We start from the raw sequence: 23,889 nt of genomic DNA, 5'->3' as shown, positions 1-23,889 counted from the left end.
TACATGCCGAGTCTCAGTGATTATCAAAAATAATGGTCGAAGTTAGCGGATCATGAAAAATGCGAGCTTTAGCGAGCTTTTTCATGACCGCGAACTGAGACCATTATTTTTGATAATCACTGAGACGAGGTGTGTAACCTCTTTATTCCTCCTTTCTTCAGTTATTCAAAGAAAAGAGGAGTTTTTTTGCGAAAGTTTGATCGAATCCTATTCTCTCAACCAGTCAACCTGCGCAGGCGATCGATTAATGCGCGGTTGTATAGTTCCGTGCAAATCATTCCATTCTGTTAACACTTCTTGTCAGTTTTCCTATTTTGGGCTAAAATCAAGTACACAGATATGCTGTTATTCTGCTGTGGCGGCAAAGGCAGATATTGTGTGTTCTGTATATGTTTTGGTATCGTTTAGGATAATGTTTTTTCGTCAAATGGGACTAGCAGACGAACTTTTGCACCCGTGTTCCAACGTTAAAAACTGTATGAAGTTAAGTTTTCTGGGGAAAATAGTGTATGAAACCGCTTTATGTTGTTTAAATTGATGAGATGTGTGCATTTGGTTGCGTGTGATCTGTTTATTAAATGAAATATTGTTGAAAACTGACCGTCGGATTGCAGTCTGTTGTCGAAGAAACTGAGTGAAAAGAAGGGGAACTACTCTTGTCGCTAGACAAAGTATGAGTTACTTGCCTTGGGAAATTGCTTGTGATGAACGTCTGATCTAGATTCAGAAAACAACGGAACTCATGGATTTTATATGGAGATTCATGTGTTCAGGCCTGTAGTTGTTAATTTAAATGCGGTATGTTTGTATTGTTTGCTCCAGAGATGTATACTTCGTACATTAGAGCGTTCGGAACTTTTCAGTCGCAAAAAGTAGTACCGAAACAGAACAGCTTCTCAACCCATTGCACTATCGAGGATTCAGGCTGTTGCTGGGTCGTTATTTGTTTGGTTGCTGGGTGATTATCGAAAAATAACTACCCCTACAAGTTTACAGAGGTAAAGAAGCAGAGGGGGGAATAAAGAGCGTTATGAAGGACTTTCAGAACAACCTACTATCAATGAAAAACAAGATTACTTCGTGGATAAAGACAGGTACACCATCGTCAAACGGACGTATGTTTTCACAGGACAAAGTAGGTTGGACAAAAGCAAAACAAAACTCCCCCAAAACGGGTTCCAATACTGTATTACAAAGCAAACACTTTCTACTCAAATCTTTGTTATAGGAGGCAACAGGAAACGACAGTGGGCAGACACTAAATACACGATTGACTTCGTTTGCCTGTCTCACTAATTTTGTGTTCGTGTGTCTGTCTGCGCGTCTGTTTGAGTGTCTGTCTGTCTTACAGCCTGTCTGTCTGTATGGCCATGGTTGTGACAAAGACACAAATAACCACAAACACACACACGCACGCACGCACGCACATACACACACACACATACACAATTACACACACACAATTACACACACACAATTACACACACACACACACACACAAACACACACACACACACACGCACACAATTACACACACACACACACACACATACACTCACACACACACATATACACTCACACACACACACAGACACACATACACTCACACACACACACACACATACACACACACACACACACACACACATATACACTCACACACACATACACACACACATAAACACACACACATACACTCTCATACACACACACATACACACACACGCACACACACACATACACACATACACACACACACACACACACACACACACACAAAGCAAGCTCAGAGCAAAGTTGTGAATGAAGGAGATAGGTATATGATCATTCTGCGATTTTTTTCCTATTGATGAAAACTGGCTACATCCCAGCTGATATGCTTCTTACTGGGACAATGTTAATAGCACATGAATGTTCATCTTTTGTGAAACCAGGGTTACACTCGGTGTTTACATGTAACCTTAATTTAGTACGCAGTTCAATATTTGACATTCTTGTATGTAAGAGATTTGAAATAAAGAAGATCCGTAGTTATCCTTATTAATCTCCTTCCAGATTCTTTATATGTGCACACGCACACACACAGTCAATCATCTGACTCCCGCTCAGAAGTTTAGGAAAGCAGAGAGAAGATTAGAAGAATTTGTAGTCTTTCACCAACTCATTCTTTCCAAACAATAGCCAATGGTTTAATTAGAACATACAAATTGGTTTGTTTCTGACATAGCAAATATCAACTCATTCCTCAAATTCTCAAATACTTTCTTGCTTACAATAATCAATTCATGACCTTTTGAAACTCATTCATTCATTGTCCACGACCTTTTGAAACTCACTCATTCATTGTCAACGTCATAACATATTTACAAGGACAAGAAAGCAAATAAACAAAACATAACTTTTACGTTATGTAGAGGTGACGATGTAGCTAGCCTTCAACCTTACGGCCTCCATCGCACCCTCGCCACACTGGCACCACCCCGCACAAGTCAGACTGGGGCGGCCTGTTACAAAATATAACACCCTACTGTAACAACTAACAATATTCAAAAACACCCACCGAGCACAAGGAAATTATACAATTCCGAAATTATTCAAATACATAAGTCATGTCCGCGCATACAAAAGAAATGTTCAAGTTCACACAAAACTAGCAAAGTACCTCATCTTCCAATATGGCGGCACCCATACAAAAGTCCAAGTCATCCCGGCAATGTTTCCCGGTTCCAAGGTTGACATCAAGATCAAATGTTTTCTTCCAAAGTTGACATCAAAACCAAGAGCAGGTTTTCTCATCCGAGAGCCCAGGTCGAATGACTTTCAATTGTCAGGCAGTTTACAATCACAACTCACAAAATCAGGCGGTTGCGATTATAACGTGAACAACTCGCACAGTTGTAAATTCACGTGCCGCGAACCCAGTTTGACCGTCCGTAGCTAACCATGGAATTTTACTGAACTGTTAAAAGTTTCCACTCTCAAAGTTAAACAACTCCTGACAACCTCTTTGTATTACAAAAAAGCACTAGTTATATTCCTTCAACTATAAACACCATAACCGCCATTCATTACATCACCCCTTTCCCCGATTAAAAAAAAATGTGAACCCAAAATGAACATTTTTTTTCAAAACTGTACAAGTATAAGTATTCCAGTAACAAGAAACATTTTTAGATACATAAAAAAAATACATAAATAGATTAATAAATAATTAAAGCATAAGGAAAACATTTATTAAATACTCTGTCCGTTCCCAAAGAGTGCAATCAGTTTACAACCAAAAGACAGTGCCATCCACCAAAAAAGTGACGAAAGCCACGAGGCTGTCCTTAAACATGAGCAACAATGGCAAGCATAATAAACCACATTTACGCCGCCGTGTAGATAATCACCCACTGTGTTAATCCACAATAGTTATACTCATGGACATTCAGCAATTTTCGCCTATTACTGAATGCAATAACATTGACGTTCTTGGTACCAAAGATCGCCAACAAAGTTTGAGTAGCCCCCGCTAAACTCAATACAGTAAACCTCGACTACAACACAAAATGGTACTAGCATCAAAAATATCCAAATAAATTTTTCCAGCCAGATTAAAAAAAATAATCACAATGTGGAAAAAAAAAACAAGAACAAAATTAAATTAGTTCTTAATACATACACAGCATATCAACACTCACAGCACAAAAAGTATTGTCCTTGTTGATTGCAGAAAGTCTTTTCACTGTCCTTTCAATCATCATGTTCCATTCACTTCGTCAAGCGTGACAACACATCAGCTTCAAAATTCCTGACTCCAGGAATTGGCACTACTGTGAATGAATACTCTTGGAGAGACAGAGCCCATCGCAACAGTCGTCCGTTGGCAGTTTTGGACTGTCGTAAGTACGTCAACGGTCTGTGATCAGTCTCAACAAAGAAATGTGAGCCAAACAAATAGCGATGGAATTTGTCAACTGCCCACACCAACGCTAGGCACTCTCTCTCCACAGTAGAGTATCTGGTTTCTCTTTCCAGCAGTTTCCTGCTGGCATACAGAACTGGATGAAGGACGTCGTCATCATCAGGCTGCATCAGGGCTGCTCCAATCCCCGTGGAGGATGCATCCGACCGCACTGTGAACGGCCTGGAAAAGTCTGGCAATCTCACCAGTGGTTCAGACGACAAAATTTCTTTGACCCTGTCAAAAGCCATCTGACACTCTTTTGACCAACGAACTTTGTTTGGTTGGTTCTTCTTTGTGAGTTCTACCAGGGGGGACACAATAGACGCGAAGCTTGGGACATAGCGCCTATAGAAACTGATGAGCCCTACCAATGACCGGACTTGTTTCTTTGTGGTTGGGACAGAGACATTCAAGATTTTGGACACTTTGGAGGGAACTGGACGCATGCTACCCTCCCCAACTATGTGACCCAAAAACTCAATAGAGTCAAACCCTGCCTCTACTTTCGACGGTCTCACAGTCAACCCATGTTTTCCCAGTTCTGTCAACAGTCCGTCAAGTGCCTCTAGATGCCCACACCAGTCTTCTGTGGCTACAAGTACGTCATCAAAGAAATGAACAGATTTGAACCTATCAAGATCCAACATCTTCATCATCCTCGCGAAAGTACTTGGTGCTGTACTCATTCCGAACGGCATCTTCTTGAACTGATATAGACCTTGAGGGGTACGAAAAGCCGTTTTTGCTCGATCAGACTCTGCCATCGGAATTTGCCAATAGCCCTTAGCCAGATCAATCTTCGTGAAATGCTGCCTGCCCTGCAATGAAGCAAACAGAACTTCCGGATCCGGTATTGGCTCAGCGTCAAACTCCGTAATCTTATTGAGGTGTCTGAAATCGATGCAAAAACGAGTACTTCCGTCCTTCTTCTTGACTAGAACAATAGGAGACGAAAACGGAGAAATAGACGGCTCTATTACGTCTAGATCTAACATCTTTTTCACTTCTTCTTCAACCACTTTCTGAGACTCAAATGGTAACGGATACTGTTTCACATTGACCACAGCACCTTCAGGAATCCTCACCATATGCTGCACTAGGTCACAAGTACCAGGCAAATCCGTCATTTTGTCCTGATGCTTCTGAAACACCGCCTGCACTTTTTGTTTTGCCTGCATAGACAAGTCAGGACTATAGACCACATCATCTACATTCTCAGTCTGAACTGTGGGAACTGACTGTAGTTTGACTTTCTGAATGTCTACCTCTTCTACTGCACTGGACCCACTGATCACTCCCAATGAGGCAACAACTGGGTTCTGACCAACAAACGACACCACACAACCAGACGACTCTTCCGATTTTCCTTGGCCAACTTTCTCGAACAGGTCATGCAACGTTTTGTCATCCTTTTGCATTTTGGACAGTTTCTCAGCATTGATATCAAGTTGGGGAACTTTAGCGGTCAACAGCGGTCTAAAAGGACGTTCTTCTCTAGCTTTTTGACCTCTTGTCTGGACTGCGCTAGTAACCTCGACACATCCAAATGTACATCCGTGTATTCTCCCCAAAATGACGTCACATACTGGATTGTCGATCACACATGCCTCAACACTTCCAGAAAAGTATGGTGTATCCAGACTCACAATCGCAATGGGTAACCGAACTAAATCCCCACTGAACTGTCTACACACCTGTACCTTCCCAGTAAACTGATCATCTCTCACTAGGGACTTCCTGACCCCAACAGTGGAACACCCACTATCCAACATGACCGTGACCTCACTACCATTTAAGGTACCTTCACATGTCTGAATAGACTCGGGAAGTTCATCACTACCTGAAAATCCTACTGACGCCACAGACTGCTCGTCTTCACTACAGCTGGACTCTTCAACAGTGACAACGGATACTGAAGCAGTATGCATTTTTTGGGGACAATCTGCCAACTTGTGCGAAGTATCTTGACACCACCAACACTTCCTCTGATAGTTCTGACCACCTCTACCTCTACCAGCTTGACAAGCACCTCTGCCACCCTTTATTATCAGGAGCCGAACCAGACCTAGCGACGTCAGAGTTTTGTTCTGTCGGTGGGTTTGTGTCACCCTGACTACTCTTCTTAGAAAACCTGTGACCACCTCGACCACCTGAATGACCTCCTCTCCCACTTGGAAGACCGACATTAGCCAACAGAGGATCACTAGAACCTTTTGCTGCTAGGTTTTGACTAGGATGTGCTTCCCTGTATCTTTCAGCTGCGTCTATCATGGTTTGAGCGGTAGTATGCTTGTCTTCTTTCAGAAAAGTAACCAGAGACGACGCACAACTAGACAGAATCTGCTCTCTGAGCACCAAGTCACAGAGCAAAGCGAAATCTGTGCCAACTCCAGCCATATCTGTCCATCTAGTAAAAAATCTTCTCATGCGGGAGAAAAAGACATGCATGGTTTCACCAGATTCAGGTTTGCATGAGCGAAACTGCGTTCTGAAACCTTCTTCAGTACATTTGAATCTCTTCAACAAATGCGCTGACAGTTTGGCATAGTCATTAGTATCTTCTACTGGTAACTCTTGAAAATAATTCAGAGCACGACCTCTGAGTAGAGTAGGCAAAATCAAAGCCTTCTCATCCTTTGACCACTTCAAGCTAGCTGCGTGCTTATCGAAGCGATACAGATAACTCTCAATGTCATCTGATTTATCATCAAAATAGGGAATCTTGGGACGATTGGCCAACTTATTCTTGCTTGCTTTTTCAACCAACTCGTCTGCTCGCAACTTTGCCTCCCTGTTCGCCTTTTCTTCTTCAATATCGAGACGACGATTTTCAATCTTAGCTTGTTCAGCTAACTCTCTCTCTTTAAGCTCACGTGCAGCAGCGAGTTCTTTTTCTTGAAGAGCAATATCATTTTCTCTTTTCAACAAAGCTTCTCTTCTTGCTGCTCTTTCCTCACGCAAACTATCCTCCACATACTTGTTCAGTGATGCACCATCTTTTCCTAAGGCTTCACCCTCCACCTTAAACTGCGCTACCAAAGCTTGAACCTCTTCTTGAGATGCCATCGTGAACAAACCGCCGTCACTTAAGCAAACTATGACTATCCTCTACATAGAATGCTAGAGGGCAACACCAAGACTTAGCTTTGACTAACGTGAACACAATAGTCCACTAAACTTTAGAATTTACCTGACTTCCTCAAGTTCAGTACTAAAGTGACACAGTCTAGGAAACCGATCAACCGAACTACAAGGGGAAACAATCAATACATTTGAAACTAGGCTCCGCTCAAAAACTTGGCCTAGGAACTAGACATACCCCCATTCCCATACACTTATGAATCAAGGCATTGCTGACCCACAACTATTTACAAACTGTGTACACGTAAAAGGGAAAAATGATGTGTCATGTATTATTCACTTGTAGGTAAAACTAACCTACAGGGCGCTTCATGTAAAGTAGGGGGAAAAAAATAACCTACTCACAAGCAAGAACCAACACTCAGAGAGACAAATTATTCTCAAAAATATATAGAATGTTAACTTGAGTGTCAGATAAGCAAATGACTCACTCCTGTCCAAAATATGTCGTTCAGTCAGGCACAGGATGCATCCGTCCACAGACCAAGGAGCTCCCTTCACAGGCAGATGACAAGGATGTCCATCCTCCAGACTGCATGCATCAGCATCTGCGCAAAACCAAACAACACTTCAGCACTACAAGTCAATAATATAAAATAAGCCTAACTGCACTCAAGGGAACGCACCACAAAAAAAAATTAATCTTCAAAAATTTTCCAATTAATACAACCGCAAGCTCGCCAATGTAAGAGATTTGAAATAAAGAAGATCCGTAGTTATCCTTATTAATCTCCTTCCAGATTCTTTATATGTGCACACGCACACACACAGTCAATCATCTGACTCCCGCTCAGAAGTTTAGGAAAGCAGAGAGAAGATTAGAAGAATTTGTAGTCTTTCACCAACTCATTCTTTCCAAACAATAGCCAATGGTTTAATTAGAACATACAAATTGGTTTGTTTCTGACATAGCAAATATCAACTCATTCCTCAAATTCTCAAATACTTTCTTGCTTACAATAATCAATTCATGACCTTTTGAAACTCATTCATTCATTGTCCACGACCTTTTGAAACTCACTCATTCATTGTCAACGTCATAACATATTTACAAGGACAAGAAAGCAAATAAACAAAACATAACTTTTACGTTATGTAGAGGTGACGATGTAGCTAGCCTTCAACCTTACGGCCTCCATCGCACCCTCGCCACACTGGCACCACCCCGCACAAGTCAGACTGGGGCGGCCTGTTACAAAATATAACACCCTACTGTAACAACTAACAATATTCAAAAACACCCACCGAGCACAAGGAAATTATACAATTCCGAAATTATTCAAATACACAAGTCATGTCCGCGCATACAAAAGACATGTTCAAGTTCACACAAAACTAGCAAAGTACCTCATCTTCCAATATGGCGGCACCCATACAAAAGTCCAAGTCATCCCGGCAATGTTTCCCGGTTCCAAGGTTGACATCAAGATCAAATGTTTTCTTCCAAAGTTGACATCAAAACCAAGAGCAGGTTTTCTCATCCGAGAGCCCAGGTCGAATGACTTTCAATTGTCAGGCAGTTTACAATCACAACTCACAAAATCAGGCGGTTGCGATTATAACGTGAACAACTCGCACAGTTGTAAATTCACGTGCCGCGAACCCAGTTTGACCGTCCGTAGCTAACCATGGAATTTTACTGAACTGTTAAAAGTTTCCACTCTCAAAGTTAAACAACTCCTGACAACCTCTTTGTATTACAAAAAAGCACTAGTTATATTCCTTCAACTATAAACACCATAACCGCCATTCATTACATTGTACAGTCAAAGTATTAAATCATTATCCGTCAAAGAGACGCTGAAACGATGCGATCGAATCCTATTTGATGTATTCCATTCACCAATTGTTATTTGCAGACTACCGCGTTAACAGAGTGCTGTCAGTGCAACGAGGAATCAGAATGCAACAGCAACAACTGTGCCTGCCACTCCAGACACACAAGGTGCTCAGCTAACTGCTTTGCTGTGGGATGCACAAACAGCAAGCTTGTAAGTACTTGATTAATTAATAGACATTGCATAGCTTTGGACAAAGCTGTATGCGTCGTCCCTGCAGTGATTTGTCCCGACATTTAGCACTACTTGTTCACTAAATGGTGCGAGCCGCTGTTAGTGAAGAGTGTTGTCAGGCGTTGGGTTGTAGCACCTCGCAGAGTCCTCTGCATGAAGCGAAACTGGGTGGAACGCAACCGCGGGGTCGGATTGGTTGAAACTGAGATTTGCTGTGATGTCAACCAATCAGACCCCACAGTTGGGCGGCCCGGCCCCAGTTTCGCATCGTGCACCTTAGCTCTGAACTCTGTAGCTCCCGACCTGTCCAGACGCTTTGTGCTTACGTTTCTCAGTTAGTATTATTCGAATGTTATACTGTATTTCGTGTGTTTAAACCAGTAGTTGTTAGTTTAAAAGTGGTATGTAAATGTTGTCTGTTTCTGAGATGTATAGTTGGTTCATTTGAGCGTACGAAACTTTTCAGTCGTTAAAAGTAGTGGTCGCAAAGTGTAGCTTCTCAAACCATGAGCTATCGAGGATTCGGGCTTGTTACGGGGTGGTTATTTTTTGGTTGCTGGGTGTTTACCGAAAAATGAACACCGCTTCCAGTTTACAGATGCAACAGAGTTAAAAAACAAAGGAATACTGTACTCACCGATACAAGAACGACACAAGACGGTACGAATTTTCGCTCATGGAAGCTTCATCAGGAAAAACAAGAACACAAAAGACAACAAAAAGCAGACGCAACACGGAACGAGCAAGGTTTGAAAGAAAATGGAGGGGAAACAGAGCTGAGAGGGAAATAATAAGGACTTTCGAAACAACCTACGTATCAAAGACAAACAACTGTATTTCGTGGATAGAGACAGGTACACCATCATCCAACGGCCGTATGTTTTCAAAGGATATAGTAGTTTGGGCAAAAGCACAACACAACTCGCTAAAAAAAAAAAAAAGGATTCCAGTAAAAAATATCACTTTGTACTTTGTACTTCGTTTGCCTGTCTCGCTGTTTTTCTGTCCGTGTGTCTCTCTGTGTGTCTGTCCGTGTGTCTCTCTGTGTCTGTCTGTGTGTCTGTCTGTGTGTCTGTCTGTGTGTCTGTCTGTGTGTCTGTCCGTGTGTCTGTTTGTCTGTCTATCTGTCTATCTGTCTGTCTGTGTGTCTGTCCGTGTGTCTGTCTGTCTGTCTGTCTGTGTGTCTGTCTGTCTGGGTGTCTGTCTGTCTCTGTGTGTCTGTCTGTGTGTCTGGGTATCTGTCTGTCTGTGTGTCTGTCTGTGTGTCTGTCTGTGTGTTTATCTGTGTGTCTATCTGTGTGTCTGGCTGTGTGTCTGGCTGTGTGTCTGTCTGTCTGTCTGTGTGTATGTCTGTCTGTCTGTCAGTGTGTCTGTATGTCTGTATGTATGTCTGTCTGTGTGTCTGCCTGTCTGTCTGTATGTGTGTCAGTCTGTGTGTGTGTGTGTGTGTATGTCTGTCCGTGTGTCTGTCTGTATGTGTGTGTGTCTGTCTCTGTGTCTGTCTGTGTGTATGTCTGTGTGTCTTTCTGTGTGTCTATCTGTGTGTCAGTATTGTTGATTTTGTTTTGCATGATTATATACTCTTATTCTACTCTCTTAGACAATATGTGATAACCGACAAGGTGCTGACTTTCTTTTGTGCATTGTTGATGGTGAATGCATGTTAATTTATTTTTAATATACTTTCTTATGTGATAACCAATGTGCTATATTTTCTCAGGACAAAGAACAAATGTTTATTTTGAATGTTTTATGTATGTTATTATTACGGACACAAACGCTCAGCAATGCAATTTCTCTTTTAGAGATTAATAAAGTTATTGTATTGTATTGTATTGTGTCTGTCTGACTTCCAGCCTGTCTGTCTGCCTCTCTTTATCTCTCTACGTCCATGGTTGCGACAGACACACACATAACCACATTATACACAAACAAACAAAAAACATGCACACACATACCCACACACCCACACCCACACACAACCCCCACATACACACACATACATACACACACACATATACACATACACAAAACCACACACACACACACACACATACACATACACATACACACACACACACACACAACCACATGCACACATTCACACGCGCTCCTTGACCTTATTTTCTAAAGCTTGGCAACGTTTCTCCAAACAGTCCTGTTCGTCAGTGAGCCGTTTCTCCACACCGTCCTGTTCGTTAGTGAGCCGTTTCTCCACACAGTCCTGTTCGTTAGTGAGCCGTTTCTCCACACAGTCCTGTTCGTTAGTGAGCCGTTTCTCTACACAGTCCTGTTCGTTAGTGACCCGTTTCTCCACACCGTCCTGTTCGTTAGTGACCCGTTTCTCCACACCGTCCTGTTCGTTAGTGACCCGTTTCTCCACACAGTCCTGTTCGTTAGTGAGCCGTTTCTCTACACAGTCCTGTTCGTTAGTGACCCGTTTCTCCACACCGTCCTGTTCGTTAGTGACCCGTTTCTCCACACAGTCCTGTTCGTTAGTGACCCGTTTCTCCACACAGTCCTGTTCGTTAGTGACCCGTTTCTCTACACAGTCCTGTTCGTTATTGAGCCGTTTCTCCACACAGTCCTGTTCGTTAGTGAGCCGTTTCTCCACACCGTCCTGTTCGTTAGTGACCCGTTTCTCCACACAGTCCTGTTCGTTAGTGAGCCGTTTCTCCACACCGTCCTGTTCGTTAGTGAGCCGTTTCTCCACACAGTCCTGTTCGTTATTGAGCCGTTTCTCTACACAGTCCTGTTCGTTAGTGACCCGTTTCTCCACACCGTCCTGTTCGTTAGTGACCCGTTTCTCCACACAGTCCTGTTCGTTAGTGAGCCGTTTCTCTACACCGTCCTGTTCGTTAGTGACCCGTTTCTCCACACAGTCCTGTCCGTTATTGAGCCGTTTCTCTACACAGTCCTGTTCGTTAGTGACCCGTTTCTCCACACCGTCCTGTTCGTTAGTGACCCGTTTCTCCACACAGTCCTGTTCGTTAGTGACCCGTTTCTCCACACAGTCCTGTTCGTTAGTGACCCGTTTCTCCACACAGTCCTGTTCGTTAGTGACCCGTTTCTCTACACAGTCCTGTTCGTCAGTGAGCCATTTCTCCACACAGTCCTGTTCGTCAGTGAGCCGTTTCTCCACACCGTCCTGTTCGTTAGTGACCCGTTTCTCCACACCGTCCTGTTCGTTAGTGACCCGTTTCTCCACACAGTCCTGTTCGTTAGTGAGCCGTTTCTCTACACAGTCCTGTTCGTTAGTGACCCGTTTCTCCACACCGTCCTGTTCGTTAGTGACCCGTTTCTCCACACAGTCCTGTTCGTTAGTGACCCGTTTCTCCACACAGTCCTGTTCGTTAGTGACCCGTTTCTCTACACAGTCCTGTTCGTTATTGAGCCGTTTCTCCACACAGTCCTGTTCGTTAGTGACCCGTTTCTCCACACAGTCCTGTTCGTTAGTGAGCCGTTTCTGCACACAGTCCTGTTCGTTAGTGACCCGTTTCTCTACACAGTCCTGTTCGTTAGTGAGCCGTTTCTCCACACCGTCCTGTTCGTTAGTGAGCCGTTTCTCCACACAGTCCTGTTCGTTAGTGAGCCGTTTCTCCACACCGTCCTGTTCGTTAGTGAGCCGTTTCTCCACACAGTCCTGTTCGTTATTGAGCCGTTTCTCTACACAGTCCTGTTCGTTAGTGACCCGTTTCTCCACACCGTCCTGTTCGTTAGTGACCCGTTTCTCCACACAGTCCTGTTCGTTAGTGAGCCGTTTCTCTACACCGTCCTGTTCGTTAGTGACCCGTTTCTCCACACAGTCCTGTCCGTTATTGAGCCGTTTCTCTACACAGTCCTGTTCGTTAGTGACCCGTTTCTCCACACCGTCCTGTTCGTTAGTGACCCGTTTCTCCACACAGTCCTGTTCGTTAGTGACCCGTTTCTCCACACAGTCCTGTTCGTTAGTGAGCCGTTTCTCCACACAGTCCTGTTCGTCAGTGAGCCGTTTCTCCACACCGTCCTGTTCGTTAGTGACCCGTTTCTCCACACCGTCCTGTTCGTTAGTGACCCGTTTCTCCACACAGTCCTGTTCGTTAGTGAGCCGTTTCTCCACACAGTCCTGTTCGTTAGTGAGCCGTTTCTCCACACAGTCCTGTTCGTTAGTGAGCCGTTCCACACCGTCCTGTTCGTTATTGAGCCGTTTCTCTACACAGTCCTGTTCGTTAGTGAGCCGTTTCTCCACACAGTCCTGTTCGTTAGTGAGCCGTTCCACACCGTCCTGTTCGTTAGTGAGCCGTTTCTCTACAGAGTCCTGTTCGTTAGTGAGCCGTTTCTCCACACCGTCCTGTTCGTTAGTGAGCCGTTTCTCTACACAGCCCTGTTCGTTATTGAGCCGTTTCTCTACACAGTCCTGTTCGTTAGTGACCCGTTTCTCTACACAGTCCTGTTCGTTAGTGACCCGTTTCTCCACACAGTCCTGTTCGTTAGTGAGCCGTTTCTCCACACAGTCCTGTTCGTTAGTGAGCCGTTTCTCCACACCGTCCTGTTCGTTAGTGAGCCGTTTCTCTACACAGCCCTGTTCGTTATTGAGCCGTTTCTCTACACAGTCCTGTTCGTTAGTGACCCGTTTCTCTACACAGTCCTGTTCGTTAGTGACCCGTTTCTCCACACAGTCCTGTTCGTTAGTGAGCCGTTTCTCCACACAGTCCTGTTCGTTAGTGACCCGTTTCTCTACACAGTCCTGTTCGTTAGTGACCCGTTTCTCTACACAGTCCTGTTCGTTAGTGACCCGTTTCTCCACACAGTCCTGTTCGTTAGTGACCCGTTTCTCTACACAGTCCTGTTCGTTAGTGACCCGTTTCTCCACACAGTCCTGTTCGTTAGTGAGCCGTTTCTCCACACAGTCCTGTTCGTTAGTGACCCGTTTCTCCACACAGTCCTGTTCGTTAGTGAGCCGTTTCTCTACACAGTCATGTTCGTTAGTGAGCCGTTTCTCCACACAGTCCTGTTCGTTAGTGAGCCGTTTCTCCACACAGTCCTGTTCGTTAGTGACCCGTTTCTCTACACAGTCCTGTTCGTTAGTGAGCCGTTTCTCCACACAGTCCTGTTCGTTAGTGAGCCGTTTCTCCACACAGTCCTGTTCGTTAGTGACCCGTTTCTCTACACAGTCCTGTTCGTTAGTGACCCGTTTCTCCACACAGTCCTGTTCGTTAGTGACCCGTTTCTCTACACAGTCCTGTTCGTTAGTGACCCGTTTCTCCACACAGTCCTGTTCGTTAGTGAGCCGTTTCTCCACACAGTCCTGTTCGTTAGTGAGCCGTTTCTCCACACAGTCCTGTTCGTTAGTGACCCGTTTCTCCACACAGTCCTGTTCGTTAGTGACCCGTTTCTCTACACAGTCCTGTTCGTCAGTGAGCCGTTTCTCTACACAGTCCTGTTCGTTAGTGAGCCGTTTCTCCACACAGTCCTGTTCGTTAGTGAGCCGTTTCTCCACACAGTCCTGTTCGTTAGTGAGCCGTTTCTGCACACAGTCCTGTTCGTTAGTGAGCCGTTTCTGCACACAGTCCTGTTCGTTAGTGAGCCGTTTCTCCACACAGTCCTGTTCGTTAGTGAGCCGTTTCTCTACACAGTCCTGTTCGTTAGTGAACCGTTTCTCCACACAGTCCTGTTCGTTAGTGAGCCGTTTCTCTACACAGTCCTGTTCGTTAGTGAGCCGTTTCTCTACACAGTCCTGTTCGTTAGTGAGCCGTTTCTCTACACAGTCCTGTTCGTTAGTGAGCCGTTTCTATTCTTCTCCTTTGTCAGAAGACTGATGTGTTACGTCTGAAAAAAGAGTGCGGAGATTCGGTTCTGCATTGTAGTACATGCCGAAATTGTGGTTTATTTGTGTTGATGAATTAGGTTGTGGAAACGTTCCTTCCTCCCCTACAGCTTGAACATGAGCGACCTTTGCGTGGTAGCTCCTGCCATCGACACAGAGACTGAAACACGGACCGGGCGAAATAAGGCTCGTGGTTTGACAATGCTGGAATCATACTAGGGAAGTGTTTCTCATGCCATGCTTGAATGCACGTTTTGAACATATTCTTTATTGTTGGATACTGAGGACAAACTTTCCCCTGGAGATGGAGATGCACTTAACGTTCAGTCAATGCAACAAGTTGACTTAATCAATATCTTGCTACAGCGCTCAAAACAAATTTATTCGCTGTATTCACTCTCTCTGGATAACTTGAACATGTCAAAACCGTTAGGGTTTTTCTTTTTCTTTCTCACTTTTGGCAGCCTTCCCTCTAAATTTGCCGCCTAAAACGGACTCATTTCTGTCCACAGCCAGAGCTGTTATCACACAAACACTGCTCTATATGACAGCTAAGACCGTATTTGTTACATTTTAGAAGTGTTGACCCCGTGTTTCTACTGCAAACAAAAATAAAACAAAATATCAAAGTACGTGTGTGCTGCCTAATATGGACCACCTTGAACAAGTCAAAGAATTAAAAGCTAAAGGCCATTTCCATTATTTCATTACGAGGCTTGCTGAAAACAACCTATAACTAGCCCTCGAGATTTCAAAAAAATATATGAAATAGTCTTCTTTTTGTGGTAGTTGATAATTTCACTTATTTTTACTCTGTTTTTGATAAACTTCTTTAGTGTCCTGGAGTGCTTCAACCAATGTTCTCATCAACCCGAAACAGATAAATCTAAAGCATATTTTAATTAGTCTGACTTACACACTAAGTTGTATCATGTTATGTTGAAGTATAGGGGGCTTTTTACAGTGAATCGTGAAGGCCTCCTTACTGGCCCAAGCTCCTAATTTGGACCATTTGTGATTTTTTTTTTCTGTATTCAATTTTTAATGAATGTCTATCAATGATTATTCAATCTAATTAGGCCTAACATTTAAGGAATACTAAACACAAAATGAAACTTTTTTCGCAAGAAAACAAGCTAGTTATCAGCGTGAAACAAACACTAGTCCATATGAGGAGCCCTTCCCCTATGCTTCGAAATATTCAAAGGACACTAGAAGCGGACAGCTTCGTCATGTTTAATCGAGGAATCGGGAGATATGGCAGACACAAACCGAAAAACAGAGACTCGTTATATTGTCGTTAAGACTGAGACACAAGGCCGATACTACACTTTTGATTGAAAGAATGCATGGTGCTTTCCAATTTGTGCAGACACTTGGTGTCCTTATTAACGATAGAAATACAAAATAGGTGACCTGTGACAGCCATATTTGGAGATAAAACAAGGTGGTGACCTATTTTGCTGGAGTGTACGACAGTTAAAAAAAAACAGTTATTGGTTATGATATGAACGTGAGAATGTGTAAATCACCATCGATCAGTGCGCGCTTTTTTCACACGTTGACATTGTCTGTGATGCGGACACACACCAACATGGTTGCGTTCTGTGCAAAGTGCAAATATTTTTAAGAATTAATTTCGTAAAAGACATCTGGCTTAATCTGAGTAGTGACTAAGTAAACAAAAACACCCCACTACAGACAGACAGCATCGAGGTGTGAAAGGATGAAGTGTGTAGTTGTTTGAAAATCCGGCGGACTGTGGTGCCTAGGACAATGTGTCCCTGGACTTTGTGTCCTAGGAACAGACGTCCCTGGATACTATTTCCTTGGAAAAGGTGTCATACTTCCCAGGCTGGAAAGTCCGTACATGAGCGTTGACTTACTTTCCAGATTGAGAGTGCGGTTTGTTCAACTAAAGTGATAATTACAATGTGTTCACATTGTCAGTTACTATTTTCTGAATGTAAATTTGCTTAGTACACACACACACACACACACACACACACACACACACACACACACAAACACGCACGCACACACACATACACACACACACACACGCACGTACGCACACACACACACACACACACACACACACAAACACTCTCTCTCTCTCTTCACTTGCATCTATACAGTTTAACTGACAGCGTTATACAATGATAGCGTAAAATATGGAAAGATGGAGAAAGAGAGAGAGAGTGAGAAAAACAGAGAGAGAGAGAGAGAAAACTAAGACAGAATATAGCAAATGTTTGTACTAAATGTATAGTTTTCAACCATTCTTGTCGAAAGATGAAGTAGAAGCATAATCAAGGTAGGTAGGACATAATTATTTTTAGAATAGCTCAAAAGTATACATTTTCCTGTGTACAGAGATTTGAAAAAAGACTTACACACATACAAACACCACACGTACACTCATCTCGATTCCCCGTCAACGTGAAAACATTTAGTCAAAACTTGACTAGATATAAAAAAAATAATAATAATTATGTACATTGTCATTTTTGATTCCGCCAGTCTTGTTCACAACTCGCACAGACCCCCTCCCCGTCACAGAAATGCTAATCCATCCCCCACCCCCACCCCACACATAAAGTCTGTCTCCATCTCCAATCTCTTTTTTTTCAAAATTCGCCCACACACATACATACCAAAGCTATAGTTGTGTACATTGCCAAATATGAAAATGTTTGTACATTGTACATATACCCCGCCCTCACACACAGGCAAAGAAAGTTTCTCTGTTTTGTAACAAAATAGAAACTTTATGAATTAAACAAAACTATGTGTCCCTAAAAAAATGCATACAGATCTCGTACACACAATGGTTACAAAATGAAATAACAATGACACATTTTCATCAGGTCATCTGCAAACAAGCAGAAACACAACCTAGTTCACAATCAAATACTGACACTTTCTAGAATTCCTAGGAAATGTGTAAAATCCCTGAGTGAAACAGGAAATTAACAAATTTACTGAAATGTTCAGGGATTATGCGAATTTTCTGGTTTTGAGAATTTACTGTAACATATATAACGCGGCCTAGAGCGGAAGACTAGTGGCCGAAGTCTTGTCGGTAGAAGTAGGTTACGAAGAGTTACGAACACGTACAGCCTTACGCATCTCTCCGCAAATGCGCAACTTGGTAGTCACGAAGCTTGGTTAGTCGTTTGCGGAGCAACGTATTACCTATGAGGTTTACGTTGTGTGTTCATAGTATGTATATGTTACAGGCATTAAGTGAAACAAGGCATTACGCGTAATGCCTGAAATGTGCAGGCATTACGCGTAATGCCTGTGACCATTAGGCATTACACGTAATGCCTAAAAATAACAGGCATTACGTATAATGCCTGAAAATCATTGTTACAGGCATTAAGTGAAACCAGGCATTACTTGTAAACCAGGCATTACGTGTAATGCCTGAATATCGTTTGATAGAATCGATCGAACAACAACACCTTTGACTCTCGCTCGTTTCTTTTTCTTCTGACACTCTGCGCACAAAGATTTGTAAAGTTCTATCGCGTGGCGAGGTATGTTGTCGTATTTCTTGTGCAACTCCTTCTCCATGCGATCACGACCGCCATGGCCTGTGGCCACATGCGCTCTCTTGACGATATCGTATGTTTCTTCAAGGGTAGCATAGTAGAAAATGGATTCCTCAGCTGTTTCAGTCCTTTTCCGTACAAGCCTTTCGATGTCACCGCATCTTAATACCTCGAATCTGAAAATTAAAGTAAATGACAACTATTTTAATGGCAACAACAGGGCATGTTTATCAAGGTTATAAACAATGTACCGTAACTCTCGGCAGCAAGTCGGATATAATTATAACACGTAGGACAGGGTCCAGATTGAATTCATCTTGCTAAAACAACAACAACATGTCAATGTACCCGAGCGCTACATTCAAACTACTAAAGATCGTGAACAACTTACGTCGAATAATAATAACAAATCTTCCTTGTGAGAAAAAAAAGCGAACATTAATAATAATTTGATATCGTAGCTTTCAACAGCCCCGGTATGTGAGATAACACAACGCAATTTTCTTATTAGCTGTTTTTGTTCCAGCAAGAACGATACAGTCAGTGTACTAAGCCTTTTTTACATTTAGTCAAGTTTTGACTAAATGTTTTAACGTAGAGGGGGGAATCGAGACGAGGGTCGTGGTGTATGTGCGTGCGTGCGTGCGTGTGTGTGTGTGTGTGTGTCTGTGTGTGTGTGTAGAGCGATTCAGACTAAACTACTGGACCGATCTTTATGAAATTTGACATGAGAGTTCCTGGGTATGAAATCCCCGAACGTTTTTTTCATTTTTTTGATAAATGTCTTTGATGACGTCATATCCGGCTTTTCGTGAAAGTTGAGGCGGCACTGTCACGCCCTCATTTTTCAACCAAATTGGTTGAAATTTTTTTGTTCAAGTAATCTTCGACGAAGCCCGGACTTCGGTATTGCATTTCAGCTTGGTGGCTTAAAAATTAATTAATGACTTTGGTCATTAAAAATCTGAAAATTGTAAAAAAAAAATAAAAATTTATAAAACGATCCAAATTTACGTTCATCTTATTCTCCATCATTTTCTGATTCCAAAAACATATAAATATGTTATATTTGGATTAAAAACAAGCTCTGGAAATTAAATATATAAAAATTATTATCAAAATTAAATTGACGAAATCAATTTAAAAACACTTTCATCTTATTCCTTGTCGGTTCCTGATTCCAAAAACATATAGATATGATATGTTTGGATTAAAAACACGCTCAGAAAGTTAAAACAAAGAGAGGTACAGAAAAGCGTGCTATCCTTCTTAGCGCAACTACTACCCCGCTCTTCTTGTCAATTTCACTGCCTTTGCCATGAGCGGTGGACTGACGATGCTACGGTCTTGCTGAAAAATGGCATTGCGTTCAGTTTCATTCTGTGAGTTCGACAGCTACTTGACTAAATGTTATATTTTCGCCTTACGCGACTTGTTGTTACCTCCCTTTGACATTATAATTATGTGTCAATTACTCTATCAAAGACAGCATTTGAGATAACCCGGTTTCAGTATTGTTTCACGATAGACGTAGAGCTGAATACCAACACTCAAATCTGTTTTTGACAAACATCACACATCACTTACTTTCCCAAGAGATGATACTCATGACGTGACTTTGTCGTTTTCTGGAAGGCAACTTTTACTTCTTCGATTGTTCTGAAGTACACAGCTTTCGGTAGTAACTTTCTGCCGTCCTTTTCATAATGTTCAAACAAACGTCGAGTAAACAATTGTTCTTTTTCATTATCCTCCATGGTGACGAATAAGCAACTGGTGAAAACTCGACTGGACATATTGGACCTCGGCTTTCCATTGTGACATGCACTCACACTTACGTAAAATTCAAACTGTGGTGAACACTATATCAGAAATACATTATTTTGCATTGCGAACCATCACTCATAATCGCAAAATAAAATGTGCATTAATTTCAAAGCTCACTTGATTGAATGTCAGTTACTATATTCACACCATGACATTTTGTCAACACTTTGTCCTTAACAATTTTTCTCACCGTCATCCAAGAGGTAATTGCCTGTATTGCCTGAATGCCTGAAGTTTGATGCCTGTAACATATATACTTACACGCGTGTACACACACACACACACACACACACACACACACGCACACACACACACACACACACACACACACACACACGCGCGCGCGCGCGCGCGTACACAAATACACGTATATACGAACTTGCACAAACACAAACACACATTCCCAAAGTGCAGTGAGTTGGTTTTCGTTTATCATAATGACAGGAAATTCGTTGACACTCTTATCACTTAATAATATAACCTGACTTTCTGCCATTTTACTTATTTATTTCTGATTGTAGATTTGTTTTGAAGATACCACTATCAACCGTAGACTAGTTGTTTTTGTCACTGTATAATAACGTACATTTCATGAACATATAAAACAGAAATACAACATTGTTGAAAGCAAAGAACAGAACCCAGGATTATATATATTTTGCAGACTACCAGGCGTACAGAGTGCTGCTGGTGTAACGAGGATTCAGAGTGCAACACCGAACACTGTGACTGTCATGGTGAGGGCGATGAGTGCACCAACTGCGTTACAAGGAGCTGTAAAAACCGGGTAGGTTGTCAAGAGTTATGTGCTGTTAGGTCGGGCATACTATTCCTCTCGTAAGACCCACACCGTCCCCCGTAAACCGTCGGTATTTGATCACAGATACAGAGACAATACTTAAACTCACTGGAAGACATACCAGTGATGACAAATGGTCTCACCGGGAGATATGTCAGTGACAACAAATGGTCTCTCCTGGTAACATGTCAGTGACAACAAATGGTCTCACCGCAACACACACAGTGACAACCAATTATTATAGGGGACACTTCCAGGCGGAGGTCAGACTGGGATGTTGAATTCACTTTTAATTAATATATCATGTCTCAAGCTGCTGTGGGCGATTGGAATACAATTACAAAGTACTAATTGAGTTAGACTTCTCATATACGACACAATTCCCGCATGAGATAAAATATCTACAATTACGCACGCACACATAAAAGAGCTTTGTGCACGGGTCAAAATTTGTGTGTCAGGGGTCAATTGGTTTGACTTGGTGTATCGAAACACAGATACACGCACTCCATGACTTTGTAAGAAGACACAACATATCGCTAGGTTTCATTTGTTTGGGATGAATTTATGACCTTTCATGAAGTAGTTTTTTTTGTTTTTTCAAAACTTTTGCCAGTTTGCCAGTTCGTTTTTTGAACTTTGCAAAGCAGTGTCGTCTGTTTAGGTCTGGGGAAACGCCAATGAAAAGAGATGAAGAATCCCCGAGCGTTTCTATTGGGTTTGGTTTTGATTATCCATGTATAACCTGCTTCCTGCAACTATGGTAACCGGGGATTTATTGCATGGCGAACATGAGATTGTTTCCCAGGTGTTTGTGAATGAAAACTTGTGAAAATGATGACAATGGTTGTCGTTGTGCTTGACAGTACCTGTAATAGTAGTCAACTAATATCAGGTATTGCTGTCTTTTGTAGTCGCACAGGTCCGCTCCAACCATCTGCAGGGCTCTGTCGGGTATAGGAGTAGGTGTCAGGGGTTCTTTCCTCTGCGAAGGTTTCCTCTCCTCACAATGGTTGCAGGGCTGGACTATCTGCTTGATGTCTTGATTCAGTCCAGGCCACCAAACTGATTGACTGGCTCTCTCACGACACTTTGTTATGCCCTGGTGTACACTGTGGATCAAATCCAGGATCTCCTTCCGCATTGACGTTAGAATGACTATCTTGCTTCCTTTCACCAGGAGGCCGCTGTGAATGCTGAGTTCGTTTCTGACGGAAAACAGCTGCTCTCTGTTCATCCATCGCAGCTGTGCATTGTTGTGATTTCACAGATAAATTTAGCGTTCGAGGGGGTACCCTTAAACAAAGGGGCATAAGTACTATTGGGAATGAGTTTTTTCGTGGCGAACTTGATAAAACGTGTTCAGTAGACCCCAATGAATATGTCCAGCCTACTGAAGCTGGATCCTGAGGGGGGTGCACGGTAGGCCTAGCTGGCTTGGAGCCTGTGTGATCTGTCTCTAAATCAAATGAGTCAAGTCCCACCAGATATTTCTTCAATTTCTCGCAGGCCCAGGCCGATGCTAGACACTCTTTTTCGATGTGAGCGTATCCACGCTCTGCTGATGGCAGTGTTCGTGAGCAGAAGGCCACTGGCCACAGGCTTCTTGATACCATCGTGGTCTTGTAGGAGTACTGTAGGCGAGTGTTGGATCTTACGACAGCTGTTCTTTGACTTTGGCGAACGCTCTTGACTGCTGGTCTCCCCAGGACCACTCTTGATCCTTTTCAAGCAGCTATGTGACTGTTGAAGACAAGTTTGGGACGTATCGGCCCAAAAAGTGTATCACCCCGAGCACGCGCCTCAGCTCAGTGATGTCTTGTGGGTCAGGCATGTCCACGATTGCCTCAACCTTGGATGTGTCAGGTTTCACCCCATCAGCACTTATCAAGTGTCCAAGGAACTCTATTTCCTTCTTTCTCAACTCTGACTTCTCTCTGTTGAGTTTCAACCCCACAGACTGGTGTTTCTTGAACGCGTTGTCCAGATGCTTCTCGTGGGCGTTGTCATCGTCGCTGTAGACGAGGACACGGAGCTTATATTTGAAAGTTTTGCAAGACCCAATAAATAGAGAATCTTCTAATCTTTTAACTCCATCGTTTAGTGCTTTGAATTTTCTGCGTTCCCTCATGATGTTTGCTACGTTATCCCGAATCACAACATTTTCAGGACGTGTACGGGAACGTAAACGGTTAACGTTATCAAATCTAGTTTTTACATCACGCGTTTGCCAAGATCTTCAGTCTTGGTGGGAGAAAAAAACAACGCATGCATTTGGAACATTGGAAAAAAAAAGTGAGGTCTCTGCTACACGTTCGATCATCTAGAACACTGTATTATACGAAAACGCCAAACGCTGACTCTCATTAATAATAATAATAATAATAATAATGCAAACTTTTATAGCGCTATTCTAGAAAAATGTCTACTCTTAGCGCTTTACAATACATACATCGACCAAGCATACTATACAGGCAAAGAAACCGACCAAACATAACCAACAAACTATACATGCACAGGCAAAGAAAGCGACCAAACATACAATACACGCACAGGCAAGATAACGACCAAACATAAACAAACATACTATGACCAAACATAACCAACATACTATACGCGCGCAGGCAAAGAGAACAATCAGCACATGTAATAATTACTGACAACTAATAATGCAGGCATACAATGACAGTCCAATACACAGCCTAAGCACAAGAACCACAGTAGGCTTCTATATAAAAACGTGTCAACGGTACTATTTACACACACACACACAGTGCTGACACAAAGCGCAGAAA

The 23,889-nt window shown here is 42.7% G+C and overlaps 1 long non-coding RNA gene across 1 annotated transcript; it reads right to left on the bottom strand.

The window, feature by feature from the left end:
- Window positions 1-2,534: 2,534 nt before the first annotated feature.
- LOC138951028 (uncharacterized) lies at window positions 2,535-8,845 on the bottom strand. Its single transcript, XR_011450944.1, has 3 exons — window positions 8,438-8,845; window positions 7,522-8,279; window positions 2,535-5,121 (listed from the first exon to the last, which is right to left on the bottom strand). It is a non-coding gene; the product is annotated as an uncharacterized lncRNA (long non-coding RNA).
- Window positions 8,846-23,889: the final 15,044 nt, after the last annotated feature.

The sequence above is a fragment of the Littorina saxatilis genome, linkage group LG16, assembly GCF_037325665.1.
Source record: "Littorina saxatilis isolate snail1 linkage group LG16, US_GU_Lsax_2.0, whole genome shotgun sequence".
Lineage (NCBI taxonomy): Eukaryota > Metazoa > Mollusca > Gastropoda > Littorinimorpha > Littorinidae > Littorina > Littorina saxatilis.
The sequence above is the reverse complement of the archived record's forward strand: the minus strand, read 5'-3'. Positions and strand labels throughout refer to the sequence as shown.